This window comes from Protopterus annectens, chromosome 4.part0 (assembly GCF_019279795.1).
Source record: "Protopterus annectens isolate FY-2018-M chromosome 4.part0, PAN1.0, whole genome shotgun sequence".
NCBI classification, from domain to species: Eukaryota; Metazoa; Chordata; order Ceratodontiformes; family Protopteridae; genus Protopterus; species Protopterus annectens.
In genome coordinates this window covers 710,974,887-710,990,961 of record NC_056733.1, presented here as the reverse complement: position 1 = coordinate 710,990,961, position 16,075 = coordinate 710,974,887, and positions in this window count along the sequence as shown.

Here is a 16,075-nt window from a genome sequence, read left to right as displayed (position 1 = left end):
ACTCATCAAGATTCCTCTTGAAGAGAGTCAATGAGGGACTCTGCCTAACCTGGACTGGGATTTTATTCCAGAGTGAAGGGAGCCTCTGGGTTATGAATCTGTTCCTCCAGCATGTCCTATTTATTTCAGTGCTGAGGTTCAAGTCTCTCAAGCGCGTAGCTCGATGGGATTTGGATTTTCTGAGGTGCAGCATGTCCATTAATTCCGGGTTGGACATGGCTTTATATGTCAGGCACAGATCACTTCTGAACAGGCGGTATGCCACTGAGTAGAGCTGGAGTTTCTTTAACCGGGCAGCATATGGCATCTGTTTGAGCCCTTTGATCATCTTGGTGAGGTACTTTTGGGGTCTTTCCAGTTGCTGCAGGTGTCTGGTAAGGTACATCCCAAAAGGGCATTGTACTCAATTATGGGCCTGATGAGAGATGAGTAAAGAGGCACGATGACCTTCCCTGATCTAGATGTGAATCCCTTCATGATTAGGTGGGCTATATAAAATGTTTTTCTAACCACTTTGGCCACGTGGTTGTCAAATGAGAGATTGCTATCAACTTGGGTCCCTAGGTCCCTAATTACTTCTTCTGTACTTAATGGATTACCACCTATGTGGTAATTTGTGGGCACTTTGTTTTTGCCAAAGGGGATGACTATACACTTTTTGGCATTTAGCTTGAGGCCATGGCTCTGGCACCAGTTGTCTGTTTCTATGAGGCCCTTTTGGAGAATGCTTGTGTAGGCTGGAGAGTCGATTATGGCACCCAGTTTGCAGTCATCTGCGAACTTGGTCAGCCACAGTTCTTCCGTGTTGGCCTGTACCTCCGAGAAATATATACCGAACAAGAGAGGTCCCAGGACTGAGCCTTGTGGGACACCACTTGTAACTGGTTTGGAGTCTGACATGGCTCCAGCAATTCTAACCATGTGGGTTCTGTCCTTGAGCCAGTTTGCAATCCATCTAGTAACACAAGGGTTTATATTTAAGCTGGTGAGCTTATCTATAATGCCCGAGTGGGGTATTGTATTGAAGGCTTTTGCAAGGTCCAAGTAGGCTGTGTGGACCACTTTCCCCTCGTCAATGGCCTTGGTGACTGTTTCAAAGAAATCAACCAGGTTTAAGAGGCAGGATCTGCCCTTAACAAAGCCGAACTGGGTAGGATCCAGTGTCTGTAGATCCCAAATATCTTTATTTATGAGGTCCATGATGATCCTTTCCATAGCTTTGCAGACCAAGCTAGTCAGGCTTATGGGGCGATGGTTTCCAGGATCCGTTGAGGCACCACCTTTATGGAGAGGGACCACTGTTGTTGTACGCCACTCTTTGGGCACATATCCTGTAGTAAGGCTGAGATTGAACAGTAGTTTTATGTTTGGGTTTAGCTCTTCTTGGAGTTCATGTAGGATGCAGCCCGGGACACTGTCTGGTCCCATTGATGCTGTGTTTTTTGCTTTGGAGAGGGCGGCTCTTACCTGAGCATCTGAGATGTCAGGGGGCAGCACTCTGCTGGGATAGATATTTGCCCTTTTGGTGGGGAGGGGAGAAGTTTGCTGAACCTGTCAGCTAGGATGTTGGCAATGTCTGTGGGTTCAGTGTATTTTTTGTCATTTTGGACTAATTCTGAGCATATCTGGGAATTACCACCCAGGTTCCTAACATAACTAAAGAAAGCCTTGTGATTATCCTTAGTGTCCTGTGCAATTTTTCTCTCAAAGCTGGCCTTAGACAATTTTATGAGTGCCCGTAGTTTTTTGCTAATACTGATCAGTGATGCCTTCCCTTTTTGGGGTTTTGTTCTATCATTTAGTAGCTTCCTCCTTCTATTGTATAGTTTGTTTATGGCTGGGGTCCACCAGACAGGACGTCTGCCTTTGGAGGATTGGGTCTTGGTTTTATTTGGGATCGCATGATCCATGCATTCCTTTTTTTTTTCAAAACAGGTTTATTGTTTTAACATATAAGAGAAATATCATAACAATTTTATACAAGTAATTAAAAATAGGTATTATTATAATATTCAACAAAACAACTAAAGTATTTACAAAGACATCCACTACAATCAGATCAATTAATTAAACTAAAATACCATGCTATTGAAATTAAAATTTTTTAACAAATTTTGTAAATTATCCCATACAATAAAATAAGATGTTTTTCTGTTTGTTCTAGTCCTAATTGTGTTTATTTCCATATGGCACACTATATTCATAACATTTTTAAATTCATTGAACGAAGGAGGTGTATCTGAAATCCATTTTCTAGTTATTATTTTCCTAGCCACTGCTAGAATAGACCATAACAAGGGAAGCTTAACCTTTTAACACTTTGAGGTACAGGTGTGTTGAATAATATAAGAGATTTAGAAATAATGAAATTATCTGTAAAAGAGCCTGCAAAAATTCATTAATTGACTTCCAGTATTCTTTCAATTTTATACAGTCATAAAACATATGAGCCCAGTCAGCATTAATTTCTACATTACATCTCTTACATAGATTATCTTTATTATTTATTTTATTCATCATCAAAGGTGTATAAAAAGATCTATGTAAACATTTCCATGTATAAAGTCTCCAGACAATGGAAGACGTAGTTCTATAAGCAGATTCCAATATATATTGTTTATCTTGTTGATTTGGTGGGTCCCCATTAATAGAAGTGAAATAATTCCAGTATGAATCTACACTGTAAAAGTTTCTTGTCTGATAACTTTATGTATGTATGAAAGTTTACCTTTATCAGAAACTTTATGTTGTAAATTTAATATCAAGTAATCAATCAGTGTTGGAATAGATTCTTTAACAGTTATAGACATTAAATCTGTTTTATTAATGAGATGTTGTTTAAAGGTCTGAACCTCTAACCAGCAAGTTTCTCTTAGATCAAATTCTTGTTTTAAGAAATCTAGATTTTTAACTTTATTATCAGATATCAACTGATACCAGTACTTTAGATCATTATCTATAGCTAAATGAGTTCCTTCAGAAGTAGATGACAAAAGCGTACCCTGAGTATACATTATAGGAAATACAATAAAATTCCATTCCCTAAACTTAGGGTGCATGAATATAAAGTTATGATAACTAATAATAATATTTAATGGGTAACAAGCCATATGTTTAGGTGTCATAGGTGAAGTACAAAATTCCTTTAGTAACCATAACATGGAGTTATTTACAATCATATTTTATGTGTTAAGGAGATTTTCATGAAGTGTATACTAATTAGCTCCCAATAATCTTTCCATTTTGTGACATATGACTGATCTATTAATAAAGTAATAACTTTTACAATAGAAGAGATAGTATATAAATTAAAGTCTGGAAAAGAAATACCCCTTGAGACCAGCTATTAGTATGTTTCTTTAATGCAATCCTAGGTCTATTAGGTGCCCATAAGAAATTTAACATTAGTGTGTTCAGTTTCTTGATAACTATTTTTGTAGGTGGAAGTATTATTGATTGTATTAAGTATAAAATCTTGGGGAATATTATCATTTTAATAATTGTAAGTCTCTCCTCCATAGTAAAAACATATTATTCCAGGTATTAAAAAGATTTTGTATATTAAGAAAACAGGTATTATAATTATTATATATAATAGATTTAATATCTTTAGATAGTATTATACCTAAATAAGTTATCTGACCTGAATTGGGTACATATTTAGTAAAATCACTAATGAGAATATTTTTTCGTGTATATATAGGTAGTGTTTTAGTTTTTTCTTCATTGAATATTAAACCAGAAATACTTTTAAAATTCATCATGTTATCAAATAGAGACTGTATAGAAGAATTAGATCCTGCTGATGTAATTAGAATATAATCTGCAAAAAGTTGAATTTTGGATGTTGTATTTTCATCTATTTCAAAACCCTCTATGTCAGTACTGTTTCTGATCAAATTAGCCCAAGGCTCCATTACTAAAGTGAATAATAGTGGAGAAAGTGGACATCCTTGTTTTGTACCTTTAAGAATGGGTATTTTTTGTGAAACATATGTTCCTACCTTAATATAAGCCAACATTCCTTTGTATAAATGTTCAATTAGATTTACAAATGCATCCGAGAAGTTTGTGCACTTCATTAAGGTAAACAGATAGTCCCAACTTACTGAATCAAATGCTGAACTTATATCAAGACTAATAAGTGCTAAATCTTTCTTTTTCCTATTTGCAAAATCTATTAATGTTAAAGTTCTTCTTATATTATCAAAAGTATTTCTATTTACAATGAAGCCTGTCTGATCTATATCTATAATGCTGGGAATGATTGTCTTCAATCTATCAGCAAAGATATTCATAAACATTTTATAATCAACATTAAGTAATGAGATGGGCCGATATGAAGAACATCTAGTTGGATCTTTATTAGGTTTTAAAATTGGCGAAATAAATGTATATTGCCAAGATGGGGGGGGGTTATTAACTCAGTTTGGGCCAAGATAAAACCTTATGTATTAATGAATATGTATTTTAGAAAGGATTTTATATATCTCTGGTATAATACCATCATTACCCGGTGCTTTGTTTGATTTAAGCTTATTTATTTGTGTAATAACTTCTGTATATGAAATACTCTTGTCCAATAGTTTAATCTGTTGTTTATTAAGCTTTTTATTCAAATTTGTGGTTATAAACTCCTTTATTTTATCTTTAGGTTCCATGTTAATATTATTATGGTTAATTTTGTGAAAGTGATTTCTAAATTCATCTAGTATTTCTGGTATACTAGAAACATTCTTCTTTTCCTTAGAGAAAAGATTTCTTTGATATGGTTTTGTTTATTCAACCTTTTGTTTTATTTTTAAGTCTATGTAAGTATTTGGGGCTTATTGAATAAGACAAAAACTTGTATTTCTCTAAAGTTATTTTAACTTTATGAGTTAAAATTTCTTTGTATTTCTCATTTAGTTTGTTTATTTCTTCAATAACTTTCTTGTCCATAATATTTTCTTTATTATTATGTTTATAAGAGTCTAATTTACTTTGAATATCTAACAATTCCTTATCCCTAGATTTCCTTTTATTATTATACCATCTGATACTTTGTCCATATAGATATAATTTTAAGGCATCCCAAACATAAACAATGGAGACTTCAGGAGTGTTATTTATGTCTAAAAATGTTTTACTTCTGAAAGTATATATTCTTTATAGTCTTTTAGTTGAGTTAAGTATGCTGGTATCCTTTGATCTGAACATTATGAGTATTTTTATCATGAATTCAAAAACAATTGAATTATGATCAGATATAGGATATGAAATGATTTTGGAATTAATTAAATCTGTTACCATCTGGTTAGAAATAAAGACCCTATCTATTTTTGAATAAGTTTTGTATCTGTTAGAAAAAAGGTGTATGGTAATGATTTTGAATCTATCTGATTATTAATATCATTCAAATGATAAGAATTAGCAAAATCCTTTAAATGTTTTGCATTAGATGTAATTCTTCTCTTTCCTATAGTGGTAGTATCACTTTCATGTAGTATACAATTAAAGTCACCAGCTAAAATAATATCTCCTATAGAGAATGATATGATCTTATCAAGATGATGTTTCACTGTATTAATACCAATTCCAGGTATCCAAGATACATTAATTAAAGTGTAAGTCTTCCCATTAATTTGTATTGTAACCATACAAAACATTCCTTTGTCATCCTGATAAGACTTAATGGTTTTAGGAATGGGCATACTTTTATTCCATAAAATAGCCACTCCTCTTTTTTCCGAGTGTGCTCTGAACTAACCAATACTGTATATTTGTTTGTGGCTAGTTTATCAATATCTTTTTCAAGAGATGGGTTTCTTGTAGGAAGACTAAGTTGGCCTTATGTAAATTAATGTATCTTATTAGGCTTGCCCTTTTACATGGATTATTCAATCCATTAATGTTTAAAGAAATTCCTTTTAAAGATGTTATTTGGCATTTTTAAAACTTAAGAATCTTATGATCAAAATAACAAATAACAAGATAAGTAATGTTACATCTCCTCCTTTAAGTGTACCTTTAAATATAGCTGTATTTATTGAATCTCTTATGGGATTTCGTATAGGATTCAATTTTGTTTGTAGTGACAATGAATGTACAAAATATATTGTGGATGTAAAAACTATATACAAATAACAATGAACAAGTGAAAATAATGTAAGGATTAAACCTTGCATCCAGCCTGAGTTGTAAACTCCAACTTAGAGTAGTATTTACCATTCAAGTTAACCCCCTACCCTAAGCAGCAGTACGTCAGCTACCACCTTATCAATTTAATACTAGTTATATTTAACTGAAGTTAACAGTTTTCAATTCAATTATCTAGCAAGACAAGACTACACATTTGGTAAAACAGCATCATATAAAGTAAAATAAACCTTTTTTTTTTTAACTGTTCATACTACTATATACATCCATGTAATATAAAACACTTGTATGCAAATAGCATTCAAATAATCTTGATGTTAGAAATCAAGAGGAGAGAAAATAAGTTCTAACATTCATTTAAATCAAAACTTTGGCTAATATGATTCAGACATTACATATATTAGGATGCATCTATTTTCTGTCATGTAAATACAGTTAACAGCTTCCAAAAAAACCTTGAATTGCTTGTATATGAGCATTTACTCAAACTCATTATTGCCAATAGAATAAAATATTGTATTCATAGAAATTGTTATAAATCATACTTCATAGTTAAGCAGATTCTCAGAAACATTTATATACATATCTACATACACACACATACACACACACACACACATATATATATATATATATATATATATATATATATATATATATATATATATATATACATACATACACACATACACACACATATACACATATACATATATATATATATATATATATATATATATATATATTGCATACACACACACACATACACACACACAAAGACATACAAACGCACTTACAAACACAAACACACACACACAGACACACACACATACACACAAACACACACGCACACATACACACACACACACATACACACACACACACACACACATACATATATATATATATATATATATATATATATATCTGATCTCACTGAGTTGTATCTTTACTGAGCACCATCTTACATTGCTGTCCCTTCAATAAATCTGTCTGCTTTATACAAAATAATGCACAGCAAACACATTTTAGTAACCATATTTTACAAACATGCTATACTACTGCTTTAAAATATATCACATGACAATTTCTTCCAGTATAGAGTTATAAAATTATTTATGCTTGTCAATCAGATGAATTAAATGAGTTATAGTAATGTATATGTTTGGGACATAGGTTTTAACACATATTATTAATCTGCTATTCCTGTATCTGTGATGTGTCAGTGTGATATCTAGGTCAAAGGTGAGACCAGCTGCTTTCAGCTTCTCTGTGAGAATTCTGAGAGTTGACGCTTTTGAAGTAGCTCATGGACACTGTGCATGAGACAGCCCACATCCCAGATTGTCTCTCTTAACATTTTGGGAAACTTATTAAAAACTAGTGACAAACATTCATTTAGCAGTGTAAATGCATCTAAACATGACAAAACCTTCACAATGCATTCTACAGGTTATTACAGACTCTATGTAAGTGAAATCAAGCCCAAAATTATTAATAAGTAACAAAACTCAACATTTTTGTCCCAACTCAACTCCTATGCTAATCTTATTATTTACTGTGTCTATATGATCAAAAGTATTTCTATATATTAATAAAGAAAAGAAAAGAGAGTAGAAAGTAAAAGGGTGTAAGGCAGAAATAAAAAAAATGTAAGAGAAAGCTATAAGAAGTATATACAATAGAATATTACTTACTGTTTATATTAATAGAGTTAAAAATAAAACATATTATTTACTATTATTTAGTTCTAATTATTATTAGTTAAAGCATGACAGATTATTTACAAACAAACATAAGCAGTGTAATCAAGAAAGTATAATTAGGTAGTGTCATTCCTGTATCTGTGATGTGTCAGTGTGATATCTAGGTCAAAGGTGAGACTAGCTGCTTTCAGCTTCTCTGTGAGAATTCTGAGAGTTGAAGCTTTTGAAGTAGCTCATGGACACTGTGCATGAGACAGCCCACATCCCAGATTGTCTCTCTTAACATTTTGGGGAAACTTATTAAAAACTAGTGACAAACATTCATTTAGCAGTGTAAATGCATCTAAACATGACAAAACCTTCACAATGCATTCTACAGGTTATTACAGACTCTATGTAAGTGAAATCAAGCCCAAAATTATTAATAAGTAACAAAACTCAACATTTTGTCCCAACTCAACTCCTATGCAAATCTTATTATTTACTGTGTCTATATGATCAAAAGCATTTCTATATATTAATAAAGAAAAGAAAAGAGAGTAGAAAGTAAAAGGGTGTAAGGCAGAAATAAAAAAATGTAAGAGAAAGCTATAAGAAGTATATACAATAGAATGTTACTTACTGTTTATATTAATAGAGTTAAAATAAAACATATTATTTACTATTATTTAGTTCTAATTATTATTGGTTAAAGCATGACAGATTATTTACAAACAAGCATAAGCAGTGTAATCAAGAAAGTATAATTAGGAATAGCATTTGAAGAACATATAAACTTTTAAAGGAAAAAAAAAGTATCAAATTACTGACCTTTTTCCTCTTCAGAAAGAGAAACAAGTTAAATCACAGCTTGCCATTAAATCTCCAGATATTTTGACTAGTTATGAAACAAAACATTTCTTTGCACACAGAGAATAACTTTGATTAAATCTTTTCAAAATATTTGTTGCTTCTGGAAATGCAGGAACTATATTTAAAAAGATTAATAATAAAATAAAATGATGAGAGAGAAAAACAACATAGTACAAATCATTTGTTTTTAGTCTCTTCTTCTTCTCTGAAGTCTTCCATGAAGTTTCAGTTGCCAGTCTCTTTAACGAAGGACTAGCCCATTCCATTTCTTCTATTTTTTCCAAAATCTTATTTTTTGATAAACAGTAAAGCAGAGTCTAAGTCATCTAAAATTTTAGGACCATCAGGAAGGAAGATTTTAAGCTTGGCAGGAAACAGAAGGTATGTTTTAAACTGTGCTTTTAAGTTCCCTTATTAGTGGCAGAAAACTTTTCTTTTAGCTAATACCATGGAAGAATAATCATTGTCAAAACGCACAGTTGTTTCATTAATCTTAACAGGAGCTTTAGCCCAAGCAGATTTAAGAACCATCTCTTTATCAAAAGATGATAGAAATCTAACTATAACTGATCTAGGATAGTTTTTGTTAGAGTTAGTATTAGCTATAGATCTATGTGCTCTTTCGATACCAAAAGAGAATGCTTCTGGTAAATCTAAAGTTTTAGGGAGCCATGTTGTTAAAAAGAAGTAATATTGTTACCTTCAATATTTTCTGGCAGTCCAAAAATCCTAATGTTATTGCCTAGATCTATTTTCCAGGTCATCCAGCTTTGTTTGTAAATGTGTATTTTGTTTCAGCAGAAACTCAATGTTGATTTCCTCTTCTTGTATTCTATTTTCCATGTAATTCACAGCTTCTTCTATGCCTGTCATCTGGATCTTCTGTTGTTGCAGGTCCATATGTAACAAGTCTATTTGTTTTGTAGTTTTTTCTATGAAAGTGTCTATTTTAGTATCCATTTTATCCATCTTAGCAGTAAGTTGCTGGACTATAATTATCAGAGACTGAAGTTCTTTCTTGATGCTGGAGTCTTGAGAATTTGTCTTACTGGAACTAATTTCAGACTGATAAACTGACAGGAAAATTTCCAAAGTAATTTCTGACAGGAATATTATTAAGATTTCCTTTCTTTTTTAGATATAGTTCAAGAACTATATAAAACAAACATATTTAGAAAGAAAATTACTTCAAGAATTATTTTTTTAAGTAATTAATTCCTGTCAATGTAATGAAATTGGTGGAGCTGAAGAAATCTGCTGCTATCCTGTGTTCATCCTTGGCCACGCCCCCCTGATCCATGCATTCCTGAAGGTGTTCATAGAATGCGTTTATGAAAGATTCTGTGGTCTAGGCCGTATTTTCCACAGGCTCGGGGGCTTTGAAAGATTCCACCTCGGTTTTGAGGAGTGTGAAATTTGCTTTAGAGAAGTTTTTCACTGTGGTTTTCTGGGCAGGGTTGGGGTCAGGATGTGAATATCCAGTGAGATTATTTTATGATCTTACCAGTGAGGGATACACTTCTGGTCTACAGCATAGAGTCCCCATGTTGGTGATGATCAGGTCCAGTATGTTTTCCCCTCTTGTGGAAGTGGTAACAAGTTGTTCCATAGCATTTGAGTTTATAAATTTTAGGAACCTTTGGGCTAGGGTGCTGGAGCTAGAGTAATGCTCCCAGTCTATGTTTGGGTAGTTGAAGTCGCCCAATATAATGGTGTTTGGAGAGACCTTCATATTTTCCAGTGTTCTCAGGAAGGCCGAGTGGGGTTCCTGGGTTTGGGAGGGTGGTCCGTAGCAAGCTATAAACTGGAAGGCAGTTTTACCCACTGTTAGTTGCACATGGATAGTCTCTGATGCTTCGTGTTTTGCCACCAACCTGGAGGTGTGGGTATCTTTGATGAATATCAATACTCCCCCTCCTTTTGTGGTTCGGTCCAAGTTTTGGGGCGAAGGCATGGTATGAGGTATAACCTGGTAGTGCTGGGGTGCTCTCGGGAGCCCTGAACCAGGTTTCTGTTACTGCACAGATATCGATGTTCTCCATGCTAAGGAGAGTTTCGAAAAGGCATCTTGAGGTTTAGACTTCTGGCATTGAGTAGCATTACTCTTAGTTTCTTATCCCTTGTGATACCTATGGAGGTGGGTTTGTCTTTAAGCCTTGCCTAAAAAGGCACTATGGGGTAGCAAGAGCCTTTGCCAATATCCGAAAGCCCAGGGTGACAGGTGCAAGCCGCCCCTAGCGAAGCATCGTGGCTTGTCGAGCATATCATCCCAAGCTGACAGGCATTGGATCCCCTTTGAATGACACCAGTACTTAAGCCAATTGTTGAAATTGATCATCTTGTCTTCATATTGTGGCATCATTCTTGGTGAGGGTAAGATGCTTCTCAAGGTCAGGGTCATACCGGCCTGGGCTACATGCTCAGAGAGCTCCTTTATGTCTCTTTTCATGTAGTCCAGGGAGGTACATCTCAGGTCATTCACACCAGCATGGACAATGACTGAGTCATATTTCGCACATGCAAGTCATCATTCTTGGACTGGTGAATGCCCTTGGGTACAGTGCTCTGTGAAGAATAATTGCAAAACACAAAAGAAAAGAAAACAATGTCTGTCACACAGAACAATCCCAATAAAAACAGAGCGCAAAACTATACTGTTATGATGACAATTTGCACAGGAACTTAGATGTAGCCATTATGTTTGCAGACAGAAACAATACTAATGTTGACCTGTAGGGTGTGCTCATTATGAACTGCTGCTATCAAATGGGCAAATGTCAGCCAACTGAGGCTATAGCAGTGTTTTTACAAACACACACACATGGTGTGTGAGGCAGGTGCAATACCAAAGTTGAACTGAAGGCCATACCACACAGCCTTCAAACAGCTGTGCTAAAACTGTCAATGTAGCAAGCCATTCAGTCTGTGAATAGGTAGGCTATGCACAACAGATCAAACATCAGAAAGTACAGCCAGACATGCTAAGTGTGCTAAACTATGCATCATAAGCAATAGTCACAATACTTACATGTGTATGCATAACATTCACCTTATAACCTGTGTGTCAGATGCACACAAACTGTTCTTTATGTTGTGGATGTATTTCTAAAAAAGGTGTGCTGACAAAATGGATCAAAAATACAAAATTCATCAATGCTATGTTTTATACACAATTGTAATGACAGCCATCATTTGCTGATTTCACTTACTTTCCTGATGCATGATGGATATTCCTGCATATTAATCAATGAACATGTATTTTTGCAAAATTGCAGGCCTGAAAACAGTGGAATATGCATCTCAGTTCATAATATACATGAAATATTCAACATACCTCTCTGCCTGCTGCTCTTCAAGCCTGTGCATCTGTTCGAGGCACATCTCTCTGTTTCAATTGCAGTCCTCATTGTCTGAAATAAAAAACAAAATATTTAAAAAATATTAATTAAATAACAAGGATAAAAACACACCTTGTAGACTGCTATTCTGAAGAACCTTACTTTTAGCACAATACTCAGTTGACATAGTAACATTCAGGTGTTAACAACTTTGAGCACAGACTCAAGGACATAAGATTCAAACCTGGAAACCCAACTTACATCCAAACTCTAAACTTAAAACCTCTACCCAATTCATCTTATCTGTAAAAAGCATCTTTTCCAGCATTGAAAAGTGTAAATGTTGTGATATCATCCTGTTGGAGGATGGTATACTAAGAATGATATGACATCATCCCTGGTGCGGGATGGTATACTAAGAATGAAATGACATCATCCTGATGGGGATGTTATACTAAAAATGTTATGACATCATCCTGATGAGGATAGTACACTAAGACTAGTATGACATCATCCTGATGGGGATGGAATACCAAGAATGTTATGACAGCATCCTGATGGCTGATGGTATGCTAAGAATGGTATGACATCATCCTGATGGGGTATGGTATACTAAGAATGATATGACATCATCCTGATGGAGGAGGGTATACTAAGAATGATCTTGGCTTAATATTGAAAACTATGAACCTGTGCTGCTCACATAGCTAAACTGTTTTCAAATTAAATTCATGTCAGCACTTTGTTCAGAGAAATGAACAGTAATTGAGATAATCCATTCCTCTTACAGTGTGACAGCGACTTGTAACATCCAGCTTGTGTGAACAGAAGCATACATGTTGCTGTACATTATGGACACAGAAAGGTATGTGTGAGGACATACTACTTAACATCACTAGTTAAAGACATACATCTTCTCTGCCCTTCATTGCAACTGTTAGTAGGCCCATCACTGTCCCTCAAAATTACAGTTTTAATCTGTTGTACAACTGACTTTAGTATTTCATAACAAAACAATGCTTTGCAGGATTTTAAACAGAATACAATATTAACCTGCTAAATTCCTCAGACATATAACAAGATTTATCAGTGTACTGGCTCTGCTGTTAAATAACTGATGTTAACAGAATGTTACGGATTATGGATGTATCAGTAGGGATTCAACAAATAAATGAGTTATTTGCAACAACTCTCAAATTATAAATTAATATCAGTAAGTGTAAAATGCTTTGCAAAAAGAATGCTATGGATATAGCACATCAGTATAACAGTTTAAGATATACGTGTGTCTCTTTCAAGACTTGAACACACAATGCATAAAATGTAGACATGCTGACCTGCATCCTTATGAGCTCAACTAACACTCAGCACTTGCTACTCATAAACAAACAGGTACTGCTCTTTAAACACCATTGTTCAACAACTGACGTTGTTAGGCCATTACGGATTACAGCATTATTCCTAGAAAACCTAGACCTGTGTGGCATTACCATGCACAACGTAAAACATAATATAAACTATTGCAATATGATTCTTGAAAAAAATATTATGGGTGTAGTTAGCCAAGCTAACACTTTCCTATGTGATTTTGAACCAACAATATGGCAAAATGTAGACATACTGGCCAGTTATTTTACAGGCCAAGCTAAATTGTACTAAGTTTTCATTGTAGACAACAGCTACTGCAACTGTTCATTTGAAATCAAAATGCATACAATTTTTATACTTCTGGTAGTGACGACATAACAGCTGTCAACACATACATGACCAAATATGTTTAACCAATGTTACGGTCATTAATCTGTACATTAATTAAATGTGTCTGTATACCTGTGTAGGAAGAATGATGTAAGTAAGTTATATACTTATGTATCTTCCACATTGTAACAGTCCAATATGTGATACAGTGAGACTAAAATGGAAACTACGAAATGTGTAGTCATCTATGGCCTAGGCACTATAGGCAGTGATGCATGGGGACAGTGGCTATGTGAATTTATGTAGTTAAATGTAGTGAAACATATGAACATCTTCAAAGGACAGTTATGGTTATTATTTAATTATTCAATAAGATAACAACATGGGATTCAAACCCGCAGTCAAGAGGGCAGTAATTACAAAATTCAATGAATTACCCACACAAGCTAATTCCCACAGCAGCTAATAAATGGTTATAAAAATATCTATATAATATGTATATGTATGTGTGTGTATATATATATATATATATATATATATATATATATATATATATATATATTTATTTATTTATTGTGTGTGTGTGTGTGTGTGTGTGTATGTGTGTATATATATATATATATATATATATATATATATATATATATATATATATATATATATATATATACATATATATATATATAGGCTATGCGGTGGTGGTGCTGCAGTAGCGTTGTCGCCTCACAGTAAGATGTTGGCCTGTTCGATTCTCAGCTAAAGCGTCTTCTGTGTGGAGACATGCGTGAATGGGCGCACCTTTGTTGAAGGTTGTGCGTCAGAGCTGGCAACTCGACACGTAAAAATCTACTGCCAATCATTAGTGGACCGGAGTTCCGCTGTGGCGACCCCTAACCGGGAAAAGCCAAAAGATACAACAACAACAACATATACACACACACACACACACACACACACACACACACACACACACACACACACACACACATATGGATCAAATAGTGGGACTATAACAGAAAACTATGAAATGCGCAGTCATCCATGATCTAGGCACTATAGGTGTCAGTGATACATGGACAGTGGTTATATAAAATTATGCATTTATGTCATGAAACATGCGTATAACTTCAAAGGACATAGTTACTGTTATTAATCAAATTATCTGGTAAAATAACCACATGGATATCAAACTCATAGTCAAGAAGACAGTGAGTACAATGTCCACTGAATTACCCCCATGAAGTAACTTACGCAGCAGCTAGAATGTGTTTATAACAAAATGCATGTGATATTTACAGGTCGAATAAATATCTGTAATATCCGTAGGAACACTAAAGAATATTTACTTACTGTAGCGATCTATGGTCGACCCTCCTTTGAAGCTCACCTACATCCTTCCGATGCAGGTCATCATAGCGATGACGAACTTCTACTCTAGTGCAGAAGATCCCCATCCTCCTTTGCTGTTCTCCTATGATCTGGTGCCACATGTTCCTGGGCCTGGCTCTCATCCTCTGCTCCAATCTAGTATAGGCCATCAATATCTGAGTCATCTTCTCGTCAGTCCAGTTGGGCAAACAGACATGTCGCAGCCTCCTCAAAGTCACCATCATGATTTGAAAGTCTTTCAAATCTGAAAAGCAGAGAAATGCTGACTGAGGTACCACTCAGTTCAGTTAGCTGTGATCTGATCAGTAAATGTATCAAAATCAATATTTGAAAGTGGCGCTGATGTCATGTTTGAAAGACTATTGGAAGATAATGGGCACGTGCCACATGTGGTACCATTTATCGATACCTATTGTATGTTTGTATGGGACTCCTGTTTTTTGTGGCCCAGAACAGCATTTAATGCCGATTAGCGTGCATGAGATTTAAAAAAAAAACTTGAATTTTAATTAATCTCATAAATGATGTATGGAGCGAATGCCACTTAAAGCTGTGTGAACACAAGGAGCACTTTAGATTTTGTGAGTCTGTGTGAAGTACACTGACAATCATCATCATTATCATCCCCCTTTTCCCATTTTCTACTTGGGGAGGGGTATTGTGCTGTTACCATTTCTCTCGATTCAATGCTACACTCCTGCCTTCTTTGACACTTATGCCTGACTTTTGCATATCTTCTTTCACACAATCCATTCACCTCTTTGTGGATGTCCTCATTTCCTGTCACATTCTTCCTGTCTGTCCCAAATCTTCTTCACCAGATTGCCTTCTGCTTTTCTGCACATGTGCCCAAATCACCTTAAACTGTTCTCTTTGATCTTTTCTGCAATTAGAGCTACTTTGGCTTCTGCTCTTATGTCCTCATTTCTTCATCTGTCCCACAGTGTGCATCCT